The 18301-nt window shown below is 42.5% G+C and overlaps 1 pseudogene; it reads right to left on the reverse strand.

The window, feature by feature from the left end:
* Positions 1-334: 334 nt before the first annotated feature.
* On the reverse strand, positions 335-3004 carry LOC117701394 (uncharacterized; annotated as a pseudogene).
* Between the last annotated feature and the right edge of the window lie 15297 nt (positions 3005-18301).

An 18301-nucleotide genomic window follows, 5' to 3' on the forward strand; every position in this document is an offset into this window, starting at 1 on the left:
AAATTGTCCTTGTTCTAGAAGGGTCCATCTGAGGCCCCATTGTGACTTCATCAATTCTATTGTATGCTGATCATAAAAGGGCTGTATCTGTGGCCTTCTTGTTGAGGTCTGAAGTCCTTTGCTTATTATGTCATAGGTCTTAGGACCTCTTCAAGTCATTGAGGACTTATGGGACACCTTAGTTCTGAAGTGGTAACTCTGAGGTCAATTTGAGCAATTAATGAATGTTTGAGGTTTCAGGTTCTCAAAGGAATTGTATGTTAATGCTCCCTTGAACACTGGGGAATTTGTTACACATTTGATGTTGAGAGGGTATATCTGAACCACCCTTGAGTTACTGCTGAAAGTTGTGAAGCACATTGGTCCTATACAGTTAAGATGAAGGTCACTTAGGCTATTGGGGAAGATCTGAGTATCCCTGGTTCACAATGGACAGGTCAAAAGTCCCCTTGATCCATACAGAAATTTGGAAGATCAGTAGTTCTTAAGCTGTAGGTCTGATGCCTACTTGAGAATGACTGGAGTGCATTTAGCCTCCTTGTTAAGACAGAGTATGCCTGAGGACCCCTTGAGAACCTTGAGAATGATTTGAGCTCCAATTCAGAGATTTGTGGAAGTGTGTGTTTTCCTGCTTTTGTGTCAGAAACACAATTTGAAGGACCCATGGACAGAATGAGAATGTTGACATATCCCAAAACTATTAAGGATACCAATCTTTAGAGGCAAAAGTCTCATACCATGTAGGGGAAAACAGAAATTGCAAAGACTCTTGTGTCAGAGGAAGATCAAGAGTCAAGTTGGAGAGTAGAGAAGGCCTGAAAATTTCCTTATCTAGTCTTCATGGGAACCAAGAACATTCCTATCATGCAGGCCAGCCAGGGAGCAGTGTAATCAATCTCCAACACGCTAAGAGGCAGTACTTAGCTAGGTCTCCTGATAACTCAGTTGCCTATTTTTGAACATGGCATGGTTTGTTATTTCATATATATATATATATATATATATATATATATATATATATATATATATATATATATACATACAGATGTATATATACAAATATATAATTATATATAATATATAAATATATAAAAATATATTTAAATATATATATTCTCCTGGGTTTATGACTTTGCAGGCTACTCTTAGGCATCAGGACCTCAGACATCCATGTCCTGTTATTTGGATGGAGGTCATTAGGTCATCAGATCAGAATAAGATGCACTCAGTGCAACTTTAATAGAGGGAGTTGTTTTTTTCACCAACTAGGTCAGTTCAAGTAGGCCTAGATATACAGTGGTCAGAAGAAGCACATGTTATTCTCCATGAAGAGCACATTTTATAGCATGCCATTTTGACTACAAATTGTGAGCTACTCTTAATCAGAAGGGGGAATACTTAGCATTCTTTTAGTCAGAAGAACTTACCTGATGCTTCAATGTGTATCTGAGGCAGCTAGAAATAGAAGTTGTAAGTTTGATAGATGGTGGATGAGAAGAAAAAGTATTAAACTCCTGCTGTTTATATGGGGCACAGAGTGGGAAAATATAAGGGTGACTTTTAGATTAAAAAAAGAATTGAAAAAGCCATGGTAAATGAGAGTAGGGCCCAGGCCACCCTCTTGAGATGGGCTGCCTTAGAGCTTCCATTTGGCAGGCTGGGAAGCTCTGATACCTCCTTGGGAAGAAGAGGAAATTCGGAAGCTTCCTAGGGCAGAACTTGAAGGTCTGACCCACTGTTGATTATAAGACACATTTCTGAATACTTTTCTGTCATAAAAAGCTTCTCTAAGACCCAGTGTCTTAGATGGGGCATTTGAGAGTCTATCTCTTTCAGCCTGAAACATTCTGAGACTGCCTGAAACAGGGGGGACATATCCAATGTCCCTTTGGTAAGAACTAGAAAGTCTTAATCCATATTGGTCAGTTTGAGAAGGACTGATAGCTCCTTTAGAGGAGAAGATATAACCAGTATATCTCCTACTTTGAAGTGGGATCCTTTTGAGATTGCTTCGAACAAAATGTGTGTATCTGTGGCCCCCAAGGTCAGAAGGGTTATAAAGGGGGTATCCAGATTCATATTGGAGTGCTGGGTCTCTCCCTTGGTAGGAGAGGGAAGGTACCAGGTCCTCTGGTTGACATATGATATGACTGTAATTTCTTTGTCTAACAGGGAGTGATGTTGTACTCCCTTTTGGAACTGGTGGAGGGATGAATCCCCATAAGATAGGAACCAAAGCTGTGTGCTCCCGTTTGGAACTAATGGAAGGTTTCTCTCCTTATTGGACAATAGGAGCATGTTTTGAGCTCTCCTTAGTAGAAACAGGGTGGCTGGTATCCTCTTGGGGTGATGATGAGTGTTTGAAACCCCCATGGGGACTGTCTCCATCTTGAGATGACTCAATGCCTTCTAGGTCTGCAGGAGACCTTTTCAGGGCTCCATGGGTTTCAGAGGCATTCCTCTCTCTTCTCCTGGTAAAAGTAGTGTGTCTGGGAATCTCATGAGGAGAGGTGGAATGCCTGAGGCTCTCTTCATGAGAGTTAGTGGTTTGTGTGCACTCTTCAGTAGAGATGGAGGATGCTATGCCCTCTTGGGGAGTAGCTTTAGGTTTCTTATCTTTTTTGGAAGATAAAGAATATCTGAGCTCTCTTTCTGACAAAGAAGATGGTTTGCAACTCTCATGTTCAGAATTGGAAGCTTGAGTGTCCCTTTGGTCAGAAGGGGCCTCTTTTGATGTGGTTTTAGTAGACTTGGACTGTCTGTGAATGCCTTGGGGAGGTGGGGGACTTCTGAGGCCCTCCTCAGGAGATGGTGAGGATCCACAGGCTCCTTTCGCAGAATCTGAAATGGTGACGTTTCTGTTGGTCTCAGTTTCAAGCTTTGCACCCCTTTTGTCAGAATTGCAACCTCTTAACCCCATTTTGGAAGAATGGCAGAGTTCCCAGCCCTCATCTTCTGATGGCACAGATTTCAATCCTGTTTGGTCTAAAGAGGCATGTCTTGATCTTGTTTCTCCCATATTAGAATGTCTGGAGCAACCTCCTGGAGAGGGAGAAGGAATGACACCTTCTTTAGGAGGGGAACTGGAAGTGGGACTTGAGTCTTTTTTGGCATACTTGAAAGATGTGAGGCTACGTTCAGCAGAAGAGATACGTTTTAAGACATCAAGTTCTGAAAGGGAAGTTTGGATATCCCCTTTAGGAAATGGGACAGATTTCAATACCCTTTTGGTAGAATTGAAAAGTCTAGGGCCTTTCTTGGGAAAAGAGAAACGCCTCTGGCGTTCTTTATGAGGAGAGATAGAAACAAAGTCATCACGTGCACAAAGGGACAGTCCAAGAAACTCTGTTGAAAAGGAAGTTTCTACAGTGTCTTGGATAGATGGCGTAGGTTCTAGAAGCCCCTGGGCTGGTTGAGAATGTTCTAGAGTTTCTTGTGCAGATGTGGGTGTTCCCAGAATCCTTTCTTCAGATACTAAAAGACCCAGAGCACCTTCATTAGTTTTCAAAGGCCCCAGAGCCCCTGGCACAGATGGCAAAGATTCTACAGTCCCTGACACAGAATCTGAACTCATAGAAATGCATTGGGTAGATGGCAGGGGTTCTTCTGACTCTGGACTAAGTGATGAAGAAGGTTGAAACCTGAGGGAATTTTTTGCAAGTGACAAAGGCTCTATAATTTCTTGGGCAACAGGTGCTATTTCTGCAGTGTTTTGCACACATGGCAATGTTTCTAGTGTGCCCAGGGCAGATTCAAAAAGACCAAGATCTTCTGGATTAGATGGTGAATATCCTACAGTCTCTTTATCCAAACAGGTTCCTGGGGGCTCTTGGGATAACAAGGAAGTTTCTGGAGACCCTTGGGTAGATGTCAATGTTCCTAGAACACCCTGGGCAGACAGGGATGAGTTCAGTGGTAATAAGTCAGGCTGTGGCACTGTCAAATCCAATTGGACAGATGGAGAAGATCCTAGACTCACTGTAGTAGATGCTGAAAATTTGAAATCTGTTGAAGAATTGGATATTCCTGGCTTGGCATGCATACAGGTGTAACCTTCCAGATTCCCCTGTAAAGACAGGCAAGGGCCTCCAGCTTCTTGAACAGATAACAACGGTCCTGGATTCACTTGAACAGATAGAGACATTGTCAAAGGCCCTAGGGAAGATGATACAGATCCTAGTGTTCCTTGTCCAGATAAAGAAATTACCATAGGACCTTTGGAAGAATGCATAGATCCTGAAGATTCTGAAGCAGGTGGATCTGTGTGTTGGGCCCTTTGAGCAGAATTCAAAGACTCATTTGGTCCCTGGCATGAAGAAGAATGTCCTAGAGTACCCTCAGTACGTTTTGAGAGATCTAAAGTCCCTTCTACAGAAAGGGAAGTATCCGAAAGGCTTAGGGAAGAAAGTAAGGGAATAAGGTGGGCAGATATTGAAAGTTCCAGAGGTGAGCCACCAGATACCACATGTCCTGTGGTGGATGTTGAAGATTTTTGCACACCTGGTGCAGATGATGAATATCCTAGAGGCCCCTGCGGAGATGGCAAAGGCTCAACAAAGCCTTGTGCAGTTGCAGAAATGGTCAGAGATCCTTGTTCAGATTCCAAAGTTCCTGCTGTCTTTTGAGCAGGGTGGGAATATCCCTCACACACTGGAGTAGATGGTGAATCTGCCACTGTGCAGGGTGTAGAGGTGCACTATGTTCCTGTACCTTGTGTATGTAAAGGACTTGAAAACCTTTGGGGGGATGTAGAATGATGGGCAGAACTTTGCTTAGATGTGGATTGACATACTGTCCCCTGTGTAGATAAACAGGGACCCACAGCTCCATGAGCAGAACCTGAAGATGCTTGAGTTCCCTGTTCTGTAGAGGAAAGACCCAGAGGATTATAAGAACCTTCAGAACATTGTAATGTATTTATCATTGCCTGGGCTGAGATCGAAAGTTTCAGAAGCCCCTGGGATGATTGCAAAGGTGCTAGACACCCTTGACTGGATGCAAAAGTTTCTGCCCCTACTTGGATAGAAGATGAATGTCTACCAGGTTCTGGAGGTGATGGTGGCAAAGTTCCTAGAGTCACTGACACAGGTTGAGAAGATGCTACATCCTCCCTCACCAGGGGCGAATGGCCCAAGGTACTCTGTGTTTCTTTGTCTTGCCCCACAGAAAAAGTTTCCTCTGCTGCCCTTGAAAGTTCCTTGGGCTTTTGAGAAGATAGCAAAGCTCCTAGAACCCCTGGAGCAGGTCCAGTAGTCTGTGGGGAACATGATGTGCATTGTCCAGTATGTTGAGCAGGTGGAGAAAATGTAAGAGCCCTCTGGGAAGGAGTGGGATGTTTCAAAGACTTTGGAACAGATGACACAGTTTCTATATGCTTTTGTTTGGATGTGGACGTTCTCAGAGACTCTTGGGCAGATAGGGAAGTTCCCAGAACCCCTTGTGCAGATGACAAAGATCCCAATGTTCTTTCTGCAGATAAGGGAATTAACAGAGGCACTTGGGCACATGGAAAAGTTCCTAGTTCCTGCTTGTCACTTTCTTTATAACCTAGAGTCCCTGAGCTAGGACACAAAGGTTCTTTAATCCCCTGGGCAGCTATGAGCTTTCCCAAAGTGGTTTCTGCACAAAGGGAAGCTTGTGCACACACCTGAGTAGATGCTGATGGTAATGGAGAAATTTGTGCCAATGCATGCGGTTCAAGAGCTGCTTGGGAATATAGGGAACTTGACACAGTTTTTGGCAAAGATGATGGAGGGGCTGGACTTGCTTGTTTTGGTGAGGTTTGACCAAAAGGCGTCAGGGCATGGGGCAAAGTTCCTGTAGTCCTCGGCACACACTGTGACCTTCCTAAAGAACCTGAGACAGAAGACAAATGCCTATGAGTAGTACGCTGGGCAGACTCAGATGTTCCCAGAGTCTTTTGAGAAGATGATGACTGCTGGAGAGAATGTTGAGTACATCGTGACTGGCACAGAGTTGCCTGAGCAGATATGCAAAGTTTGGTAGACAGAAAATGTGCTAGATCACTGGAGACTTCTAAAGAAGATTCCTGAGATCCATGATCATATAGTGAATGTCCTGTAGGCTCTGAGGGACATGGCAAATGGCCTGTAGTCCCTTGGAAAGAAGGTGAGGTATCCTGAGATTCTACCTTGTGTGATGAGTACCCTAGCTCTTTTTGGGTAGATGTTGAATTCTCTGGAAACTCTGGGGTAGATGGCAAAGAACCCACAGTTTCTTGGACAGCCATAGAATGTTCTAGAGGCCATTGTTTACATCCCACAGTTGTGAGAGTACCTGCTGTCGTTAGGGGAGCTTTCTGAGCACATTGTGCAGATGATGAAGGTTTCACACTCCCTTTGGAAGATAACAATGGTTTTGTAGTTTTGGTACTAGAAGACGATCCTTGTTTTGATGGCAAATTTTCTAGAGTCCTAGTTTCAGATTTGGGCAGTTGCCTAGCCCCTCTCAGAGACAGAGAATGTTTTTCAGCCCCCTGATTAGATGGCAATACTTTTTCCTTCCTATGGGCATGTTGAGTAGATCCTAATGCCCCTTTATGACATGGTGAAGGGCCTCCAGTCCCTTGTGCTGATATAGATTGTCCCAGATTGTCATTTTCTGATTGGTATTCTGTCCCTTCCCCTTGTTCAGACACCAAAGGCTCTAGGGTACCTTGTGCAGAAAGATTTTTAGATGCTTTACAAGGCGTGGAAGTTTTCAGAGATGTTTGGGGTAATGGCACACATTCTAAACAATTTTTTTTAGATGTGGACTTTCCCTTAGACCCTTGGAACTTTAGAAAAGGTTGCGTAGTTTTGAAGTCTATTTTGGAAAGTGACAAATCACTTTGAGCATGGCAAACATGTTCTGGAGCCTTTGGGAGAGATGAAAAAATTCCCTGAAGCCCTGGAGCAGATGGTAAACATACTAGAGCTTTTGGGGTAGACAGAGAAGGCCACTGAGCCTTTTGGGAAGATACGGATTGTCCAGCATGCCCTTGGGTAGATTGGCAACTTACCATATTCCCTTGGTCATTTGTGGAACATTCCAAGGTCTTTGGGAGAGACATAAATGGTGTGGGACTCACCTGAGGATTAGTTACAGCTTTTGAAGTTCCTTTGGCATCAGGAGATGATGCAAGCCCCCGTTTTGCAGAAGGAGGAAGGCCGAAACTGTCTTCATCAGATGGGAAACTTCTGAAGCCTCCTTTGTCAGAAGGATCAACTCTTAACCTGTTTTTCCTAGAAACTCGATGCCTGGGGACCACTTTGTTAGAGAGAGAACGTCTATCAGTCCCCCCCAGAGAAGGCATGTAAAAGGAACACTCTTGGGTAGGTGGAGATAATTGTAGAGCACCCTGTTGAGATATAGTACATCCTAAGGCCTCTTGCTGAGATGGAGAAGGTCTTAATGTGCCCTGTGTACCTGCGCAAGTCTTGACTGTGGCTTCAGCATGTGGGGAAGGTACTAGAGCTACCTGTGTAGATGTGGTCTCTCCTAGAGCACCATGGACATATGTGAGAGGTCTAAGAGCCTCATGGGCAGGTAGGGAAGTTTCTAGACCTCCTCCTTGTGTACATGTGGAAGTTCGAAGGGAACATTCTTCAGCTGAAGAAGGGGATAACACCTTTTGTATAGAAACATCAGGCTTCATGGCCATTTGGATGGGCAAAACAGCTTCCAAGCCCCCTTTGGAAGAAAAGGTAGAATCCAGAGCCTTTAAAGTATTTGGAATATGTTCTGGAGACACTTGTGGGCATGGAGAATGACCAACGGCCCTCTGTGCAGATGAGGAAGAGTCTATAGCACCTTGTGTAGTTGGAGAAGATGGCTGATACTCTTGAAGAGATAGGGAAGTTCCCATAGCCTCCTGTGAAGTTTGGGGAGATCCCATGGATTCTTGTGCATAGGTGGAATCCAAGGAATTCCCTTTGTTAGATGTACAGGATGCTACAGACCCTTGTGTATGCATATCACGTCCCACAGCCCCTCTTACACATGGGATTGGATCCAGAACATTCTGCACAGGTGGAATATGTCTTAGAACAACTTTTGTAGATGTGCCACATCCATAAGCCATTTCTAAAGATGGAGCTGTTTCTAGAACTCCTTTTGTAGATGTATTCTGTCCCACAGTCCCTTCCTCAGTTGGGTTAGTACTTGGAGAAATTTGTACAGGTTTGGAAAACCCTAGCAGTTCTGATGTGTTAGTAGAAATTTTTAGTGCCTCTCCTACTGATACAGAATGATCTAGATTCCCATGGGGAGGCAGGGAAGGTTGTATTGTCTCAGCACACTGTACAAGTATGGAACTTGCATGGCTCACTGGCAGTGTTTTGGTACAACCTTGGCTCTTTTGGTCCTGATGACAAGTCAGGAGGGCCCTTTTGGATGGTAGGGGGTATATGAATAATTCTCTGTCAGATATGGACATTTTGAAGCCCAGCTGTTTAGAAGGAGCATCTTTCATTGTCCAATTGCTGGAGTGGGAATTTTCAGGATCCCTTTTCACAGAAGGAGAATATGTTATTCTCCTTTTATGTGGGAGAGCAGACTTGAGAACATGTCTTTGACCATCTCCTGTAGAGGGAGACAATCCTAGTGCTCCCCTGACAGATTGGGACGGTCTCAGAACCCCTGGTGAAGATGGCGAAGGTGCTAGATGACTTTGTGTGTGTGCAGAAGGCACAAGAGTCCATTGGGTGGCCTCGGGTGTTCCCACCACATCTTGTGTCTGTGTGGAACTCTCAAGAACTCCTTCTGAAAATGACAAAGGTCCTTGAGCTCCTGGTGTAGATGTTGGAAGTTTTTTCTCCACTTGGGCAGGTGTGAGCGTTGTGAGGCTCACATGGGAACTTGTGATTGCATTTAGCCCCCTTTGGACGGTAAGAGATGATCTAAGCCCATTTTTTAATGGTGTGGGACTTTGAAAGTCCTCCTGGATTAAAGGGGAAGTTCTGAAATCCCCTTGGTCAGCAGGGTGAGTTCGCAAGCTCACTTTACTAGAAGCAGATTGCTTAGGGCACTTTGGGGATGAGGGGGAACATTTTTGGCTGTCTTTGTGAGAGGACTTATCTCTCTGCCCTGCTTTGGCAGCTGTCAAACATGTTAAACTCTCCTGGGAAGAAGTGGTACGACTTGCTCCATTTGTGAAAAATGAGAAGTCACTGATCTTACTTTTGGGAGAAGAAGGTTTGGAGCTGTCTTTTTCTGATTGGGCCTGTTGTAGGTCCCCTTGACCAGAGGGGTCTTGCCCAACATGCTTTGGAGGAGAAGTGGAAAGTTTGGAGACCTGTAGGGTAGCGGATAAACTTTTGAACCTCCTTCTGGAAGAGGAGACATGTATGATTTTTCTTTCAGGACAAGTGGAAAGTCTTTGGGATGCCTGGGCAGATGTGGAATGTCCCACAGACCCTTGAAAACCTTTGGTTAGTTCCAGAACATTTTGGTGGGATACAGACCATCCCTGAGCATCTGGAGGAGAAGTGGAAGATCCCAGAACTCCTTGGCTAGATAGGGAAGGGTGTAGGGAACCTTGAATGTTTGGGGAAATTACCTGTTCACATTGGCCTGCAGAAGACTCAGCAGAAGATGACCCAGGCACAGCAAAAGAATCAGCGGAAGATGACCCAGGCACAGCCGAATAGTCAGCAGAAGATGTTCCAGGCACAGCAGAAGAATGAGCAGAAGATGTCCCAGGCACAGCAGAAGAGTCAGAAGAAGGTGACCCAGGCACAGCAGAAGAATCAGCACAAAATGTGCCAGGCACAGCAGAAGAATCTGCAGAAGATGGCCCAGGCACAGCCGAATAGTCAGCAGAAGATGTTCCAGGCACAGCAGAAGAATCAGCACAAAATGTGCCAGGCACAGCAGAAGAATCAGCAGAAGATTGCCCAGGCACAGCAGAAGGGTCAGCAGAAGATGTTCCAGGCACAGCAGAAGAATCAGCAGAAGATGTCTCGGGCACAGCAGAAGGGTCAGCAGAAGATGACCCAGGCACAGCAGAAGAATCAGCAGAAGATGGTCCAGGCACAGCAGAAGGGTCAGCAGAAGATGGCCCAGGCACAGCAGAAGTGTCAGCAGAAGATGGCCCAGCCACAGTGTGATCTTCTTTGAAGTTTGAACTGGCATCTTCACTACTGTGTTTTGTAGATGTTGCAGGTACGCTGCGACCCAACTGGTCAAAGTCCATAGGTTCTTCAAACCCAGTAGACACTGCCCGGCTTTTCTTCACCTTCCCAGGTATGGGCACAGAAGATGAGGCCACTCTTTTTCTCGTGGCAGGCTGTAAAACAGATGGTCTGGTGTCCCTAGTCAGTGGGTTACTCATGCCCTCAGGAACCCTCAGAGGCAGTGGAACTGTCAATGTCCTGTTCTCTTTCAGATCCCTCAGAGGTTCCAGGGTACTCTTATTGGCTGAAGCCTTTATAAGATCTTTGAGTTCCTGTAGCTTTTCTGTAACCTTAGCGTCCGGTTTCTTGAATCTCTGGTCTTCATAGGGCTTTGTGCACCTGAACTTGTGCCTAGTCGGTCTAATGAGTCCCGGAGGTACAAAGTCCCTCGGGTTTCTGCTGATCAAGTGCTTCCCCCATTGGGGGACACTGAAGGGGGTCCCAGGCCGTGGAGGTTGGGAACCCTGCAAGTGCTTCCCCCCTTGGGGTAGGGTGTGAATATCCGGTTGAGGGACACTGAAGGGAGTCCCAGGCCGTGGAGGCTGGGAAAACGGAGGTCTACGGTCAGAGGGTAAAGTCCTTGCTGAGGCTCGCTGGCCTCTCTCCACACGTCTGGCCATTTTGAGTCATGAAGGAAATTGAAAGAAGAAATGGGAAAGGGTCTACTACCCCTTGAAGGGGCAGCGAATGTACTTGCCAATGGTGATTCACAGAAAGTAGCAGTTAAGCAGGATCGTTTGAGAGCGACTTTCTCTCCCGAGAAATGTGGACGCGTCCAGGAGGTGAAGGGCACAGAACTAGAGTGACCGTTGTTCTCGAGAATCAAGCATAGCTCCACAGCGGCGGTCCTCGGGCCTGCACGGGCCTGTCTCGAGCTGCCTCACCTGGGAGTTCTGCTTGTAGTAGCAGGGCGATCATCCAAGCGTTCTGAATGGGGAGGGACACTGAGGACCGTCTTCCTTAGAGTCCAGAGTGCTACCTGGTCTGGTGCCCACTGTCAGTGGCCATGACAAGGAATTGTTGGAGCATCATGATTGGAAAGGGCAAGGGGTGCTTAGGAGACTGTGCTCTCAAGTCCCATTTGTGCCAGGATAGAACCCTCTAACCGGAGGCCACCGATGTTGCAGTGATGTCTGTTGGAGCCTCGTAGCTGGATGGGAAAGGCTGATCCAGATCCTTGCAAATCAGAGTCTGTGGGGGCTAGACAGTCACTTGCATTTGTGTTACGGAAAGAACAAGTGTGAGAATTTGAATAGAGCTTAGAATGTATGGAATGATATTACAGAAAGTATTCTGTATTTTAAAGATGATCTATTCTAGATATATTTATGACAACTCTGAGCCTTCCTGGATGCAGAAAGACATCTCTAACTGACTAAATAATGCTTACTCTGCAATATTACTATTGTGCAAATAATATGCTATTATAGGTATTGTTTGGAAAATAAGAATAAACAATAGTCTCCTTAGAGTACAGATGCAAGTTGTATTTCAAACACTTCCATCTGTGTTTGACTAAGTGCATTAGATTCAGAACACAGATGCTGTTGGACTCCTGAATGTAGCACCTATGGCCTTAAACAATTGCTTAGCCTGTCCCAGTTTACAGGTTGAGTTCCTATAACATTTACATGTTTGGGTTACTTTTGAAAGGTCATCCAATTCTCCTGAAGACACAATAAACTAATGACTCACATTAGTGGCTCTGCCTGGGCCGATCGGTTTCATTCCAGTGACACAGCTGGAGCATAGTTGCACAGAATGATTTTTGAAACCCTTAGCCAAGTTGATTCTTTGAAAGGTCATATTTGTATAGCAGTTGATACACTGAGAAAGTGTAAAATTGCTTATACGTATGAAGATAACATTTTACTGACATGAGAAACTTGATTTGGTTGGTTCAAATACCTTGCCAGTGTATTTGAGCAGTTTTTGATCTTGATGGATGAAGGGCATTTGTTTGGGTGCTATATTTGATTTTTTGTGAATGATTTCTGTTTCCCTTTGGCTACACAACCAATAAGCCTTGCATCATTCAGAAGCATAGGGGCACTTTCCTATCATCTAATTATTTCCCTGTGCCATTAGCTTGGTGCTTTGCTCCATTCTTTCTCCTTGGAATTTCCAAATGCTTCATTACCCACTTTCTTGGTTTAACCCCAATATATCCCAATAATTTCAATTTTAAAGGCATCTGCTGCCAGGAAAATCCGTTCTTTTCTTACAGTCTGGGGTAAATTCTGTTCTTGACTAATTCTGTCTTTACAGTGCTTATCCTCATACTAGTACATATCATAACTTTTGTCTTGCTTATCTGAATTTCCTGTTGGTCTTTGACAATCTTTGAAGAGATTGAATTTACATACAAGAATATTCCTGCTAGGCATGAAGAACTTGCTGCAGGGTAAAATGGACAGGATATTATAGGTATCAATTCAGATAATAAACACCTTTTAAGAATTGATTTGGCAATTCTAATGTCAGCACAAAATGGGTTTCTCAATTTAAGTTACAGTGACTACGTTTAGTTCACATAATCTACCAAGGTAAATTGAGTAGTGGTTTATATGTCCACGAATGACTGCTTTAAACATGGTAATATTTAAAAGAAATTTCAAATTTTCACTTTGAAATTAAATGTCTGAAGATGATTACTTGATTTATGATTGGCTAAGATTTCTGTGAATTATTTTACATACTTGTGAATGTTACCTAAATAATATCATTATTAATAATAACATTGTAAACTTGTTCAAATAAAACAACTTTTTGCATAGTAAATTTAGAAATGAAATAACTGAATAGTATATCTTGTAGCATTTAACTCAGTAATTAATATTCAATGGACTGCTCTCTGCAAACTGAATCTGGGGATCCATTGCTGTGGAAAATACCAACACAAGTCAGCGAACATGAAGAAAGCAGGCTGTTGCCTACACAGGGCAGTTACTCTTACATTCTAGTGCTTTTGATGCAGGAAGATACTCTGGAGCCTAACAAAAGAGAAATGTAAACACTAACTCAGCCACAAAATCTTTGATATGAATCTGTTGTGCTTACAAGATATGCTAGGTTTATGTTGGTAGAGAACTTGTGCGAGTGAACAAACAGTAACTGATTTCACCTAAGGTGCACTCCTCAAGATGGAACCCATATGAAAGACTGCTCATGTGACCAAGAACCTGAGACTAGATAGCCCAGATACCTAGGGTATAGTCAAATAATAGTGGTCTACAAAAGAAGAGAAATGGAGTGATGAAATGACTCCTACTGATACTTTCCTATTCTCATAGATCAGTACCTTATTTGGCCATCACCGCTTCACTCAGAGGCCAGGGAATGCTGCAGAAAGGCAGGAAGAATGTAAGAACCAGACAGGGATTGAGGCCATTAGAGACCCTTAGAGTCTACTGAACAGGGCTCATATAAACTCAGAGAGACTGAAGCATCAAGAACAAGGCTTTCTCTAGTCTGAAGGAAGGAAGTCATATATATATATATATATATATACATATATATATATATATATATATGTCATATATACAAATATGTATGTGTACATATATACATATATACATACATATATACACACACACATATATATACATACACATACATACATATGTATACATGTATGCATACATATATATAATATATATTATATATATACATATATTATATATGTATATATATAATATATATTATATTATATATATATTATTATGTATATATATACATATATTATATATATGTATGTATATGTATACACACACATATATAATATATAATATATATATAATATATAATATATAATATATATGTATATGTATACACACACACACACACACACACACACACATATATATATATATATATATATATATATATATATATATATATATACATATATATGGTTTTGTTATACACAGTATTGGGACTGGTTAGACAGGTAAGTGGTAACTCAGCTATGCCAGCTAATCTGTTTGATCCTCAAGATGTGCATCATAGAAGGAAAGACAATGTACTTCTGACTTCCATATGTATGTTATGTGCCCTTTAAAACTTAAATAATAATGTTACACAGATAGATGTCAGATGCTGTGCAAGAGGAACAACAAAACCATTAGAACTTATGGCCTGTGGCCCATCATTAGCCCAAGCACTGTGGGTGTGCCTGAGAGAGGCAGAGCCCCGAGGACTATATTTCCTGAGGACTTCATGTGATTGTGGAGTTTCACTCTGCTTGCTACCCTCACATCACACCCATCATAATCTATAAGTTGTATGAATATTCTAAGGGGGAGTGTCCTAGACCCTCATTGGACAATGTCGTTCTCACCCAAGTGTTAGTTAGACTGAACTTCTTCAAGCATTGACGCTGGGGCAGATAAATGATTCAGCCACCACTCTTGGAAAGAACTACTATGAACAAGCATGCTTTTCTTGCAAAAGCTGACCTGGTGATCAGGTGATGATTAATTCCTTGTACCCACTTTCCCCCTCCATTTCCTGATATGATTTAATAAAAAGAAAATGGTTAATGGATAGATGTGCACCCTGAGGAATCAAAGTAGAAATGGCTGATTTTTTTATATAAAAGTTTAGTTCTGTGATTCTGTGATAAATTTTTAAGATTTATGTAAGATTACCTTTTTACATAAATAATAAAGTAATTGGTCCTTTATAACTGCAAATTGAAGCCTGTTACTCTTAGACAGACAGACAGACAGATGCCTACTGGGCATGGCTTGAGCATATATGAGACCACAAACCTCCTCCAGTGTCACCCTGCCTCAAACAAAGAAACACCTACTCCAACAAGGCTATACCACCTAGTACTGCCTATGGGCCTTTGGGGTCCAATTACATCAAAGTACCACACCTACCTAGCTACATGCATACATATATTCATGGATAAGAAATAGAGAGAGGGGGTGTGGGTGGACAGAGAGAGGGATAGACAGATGATAGATACTTACATTCATAACTACATAAATACATACATTCATAAACACATACATACACACACATATATATATATAATATATAATATATATATGATGGATAGACAGGCAGATAGATGAGACGATAATCTAAAAACTAAAGATATGGTGCCCTTTACTTCATACACACACACAATGAGCATAGTTTACTATTCTAAATTAACACATAACAATTGGACATTCAAATGTCAAAGTCTTCTACAAGCACCAACAAAATATAAAATGTTCATTTGATGTGCATAGATTTGATTAATAACTACATTTTCCTTTGTTTCTGGCTATTTTTAGGAATTACACCCTAAAAACTCTTTCTCATAGTTGTTCATTGCTTCAGTTATTACTGTGTACTAACTGATACTTATAATCCAATAGACAGCAATGCTACAGAAGGTATTTGTAGTGCTGGTGATATTCAGTCATACACCCTCTGTTCCAAGATATATCTGTTTTAAATATATCAGTAAGAAATGGTCTTCCAAAAGACTTTGCAAACTCTTTTTTTGACGTAATATCAAAGTCCAAGCCTACCTCATGCAATGTGGCACATTCCAGGTACTGCCTTATCAGCTAGCAGCTCCTCCTCAGAGACATATCAGTTCCTTGTAGTGAATGTGGTGCTAGGTCAGGCAGCAGTCTGAGCATCCATCAGAAAACCTGGGTGACAGTCCCACACTGGTTCTCCTTCTTAAGCATATGTTCAGCTGCTAGGTCTAGGTATGAAATGTGGGGAACACATCATTTTGGTTTCTGCCTTGAGGCAGTGAGCTTCTGTTCTGGGCTGCACTTGCTAAGCTTGGGCTCTGAAACTTACAGCCTGGGAGGTCTGGAGGTCCCTTTGGGTGGATGGAAATACTATAAGTCCTAAAGATAGGGTGGGGAATGTCTGAGGACCCTGCACCAGAGGAAGACAATGTGATGTCCTCCTTGGTTAGAAAGGCATATTTGAAGATGGCCTGGGGAAAAGGAAATCTGAGACCCACTGGAAAATCAGAGGCAGGAGTTTGGAAGGATCTGAGGAGGCACAATTAAGTACTTAGTGTGTACACTCCCACAGGAAATCAGTTTGAAGTTCTGAGAACCCTTTGGATACTGGTGGACTGTAGTTCTATATTAGAACAGACAGCATGGAATCCTTTGGTGAGAAGAGGAATATTTCAGGTATAATTAGGGAGAGGAAATAGTCTAGAAGCCAATTCAGTAAAAGAGGGTACAAAGAGAACTTTGGGTAAGGGGAGACATATCCAATCTCCCTGTCTGCAGAGGAGGAATTGTTTCTGCATCTCTGGGGACATGTGATAGATCCAAGATGCTCTAAAGTAGAAGGATAAGATTAGAGCTCCCCGGGATTGTGTGGAAGAGGCTCAGCCTCTCTTACTCTTTATGTCTGGAGCACTATTGAGCAGAAGTTGAAAGTTGATTGACACCTTGAGAATTATAGAACATTCTAGGCACTCACTCTTTTACCAGCTCCTAACTTGGAATCACAATCTAGAATACATATCATCTGAATGTCCATGCTAGGCACAACAACTGTCTTAGAAGTCTTCTAAGAGGCTGGAATGCAGTAGCCTCATATTCAGTGTCTTCCTCAAAGATATGTCCATCCACACATTCCTCTGCATGGAGGACAGATTCTCTGTGTCTATGGGACCAAAATGAAGAAAGTAGTCTGATTTACCCTTGCCTTGATACTCTTGTCCTTGGAACTTCAGACCATGGTTCTCTGAGATCTTAGGTCAAAACAGTGCTTCCAAGATCACTGAAATTAGAAGTTGCATGTAGGAGATGTACTGGGAACATGGTGACTTTGTGGGGTTTCCTCGATCACACAGGCCAGGTCTGGAGCACTCTCTCTTATGAATGTCTAAATCTTCCTGTGAAGAATGGGGGAGGAGGTTGGGCAGCTTTTCATGGAAGCAGCACTGTTGTGCTCTTCCTCAAAGAGGTATTGTGCCAGGCTCATGGAAATAAGGGTGTCAAAGAACCCTGGTCCTAAGTAGGATTTCTGAGAAACTCTGTGAAAAGTGAAATTCTATACCTATTTGTCAAAGGATTAAAATTTCTGGCTATTTTCAATAAAATAAAACGGACCATTTCTCATTGAAGTAAATGTAAATACCTTGTGGAGCCAAGGAAGTTCCAGTGCTGCTTGATCAGCTTCCATTTTCTTCTGTATTTATAATATTCATATATTTTTCAGCTGTGTGGAAGGCCAGACTATAATTGTTGCATTATTTCAACAGGTCAGATGTTTATCTTTGGTCTATGAAGCATTTGGTCAGAGGAGACAAGTCCAAGGCCTCTTTCTTCAGAGCAGTAGTGTCTTATAATATATGTAGCAAGAAGAAGTTTTGAAGTAATCCTGGACAGTTTCAAATATGACAGGCATACAAAGTCAATATAACATGAAACATTGACAAGAGTGATGGTAGGTCTGAATCCCTGTTGGGCAAAGAGGGATATTTCAGGCCGATGTTGACATTGGGGTAAGATTTTGTTGCTCCCTAGACACAGGGGTGTAAGACTAAATCTTTTTGAGTAGAAGTGGAATGTCTGAGGCTCCTGTAGGTAGGATGAGAGATAATGAAGGCCATCTATGAAAGGATGACATTTACAGACATCTTGGAGAGACAGGGAAGTATACAGATGTGTTCCCCAAAATTCTGCCAGAGAACTACTACATCTGATAAACAACTTCAGCCAAGTGGCTGGTTTTAAAATTAACTCAAACAAATTAGTAGCCTTCCTCTACTCAAAGGGTAAACAGGCTGAGAAAGAAATTAAGGAATCAACAGCCTTCACAATAGTCACAAATAATATAAAGTATCTTGGTGTAACTTTAACCAAGCAAGTGAAAGGTCTGTATGACAAGAAGTTCAAGTCACTAAAGAAAGAAGTCAAAGAAGACCTCAGAAGATGGAAAGATCTCCCATGATCATGGATTGGGAGGAATAACATAGTAAAAATGGCCATCTGACCAAAACAATCTACAGAGTCAATACAATCCCCATCAAATTTCCAACTCAATTCTTCACAGCAATAGAAAGCAATTCTCAATTTCAACTTGAATAACAAAATACCCTGGACAGAAAAAGACCATCCTCAACAAGAAAAGAAAAGAGA

This window comes from Arvicanthis niloticus (genome assembly GCF_011762505.2).
Source record: "Arvicanthis niloticus isolate mArvNil1 chromosome Y unlocalized genomic scaffold, mArvNil1.pat.X SUPER_Y_unloc_7, whole genome shotgun sequence".
NCBI classification, from domain to species: domain Eukaryota; kingdom Metazoa; phylum Chordata; class Mammalia; order Rodentia; family Muridae; genus Arvicanthis; species Arvicanthis niloticus.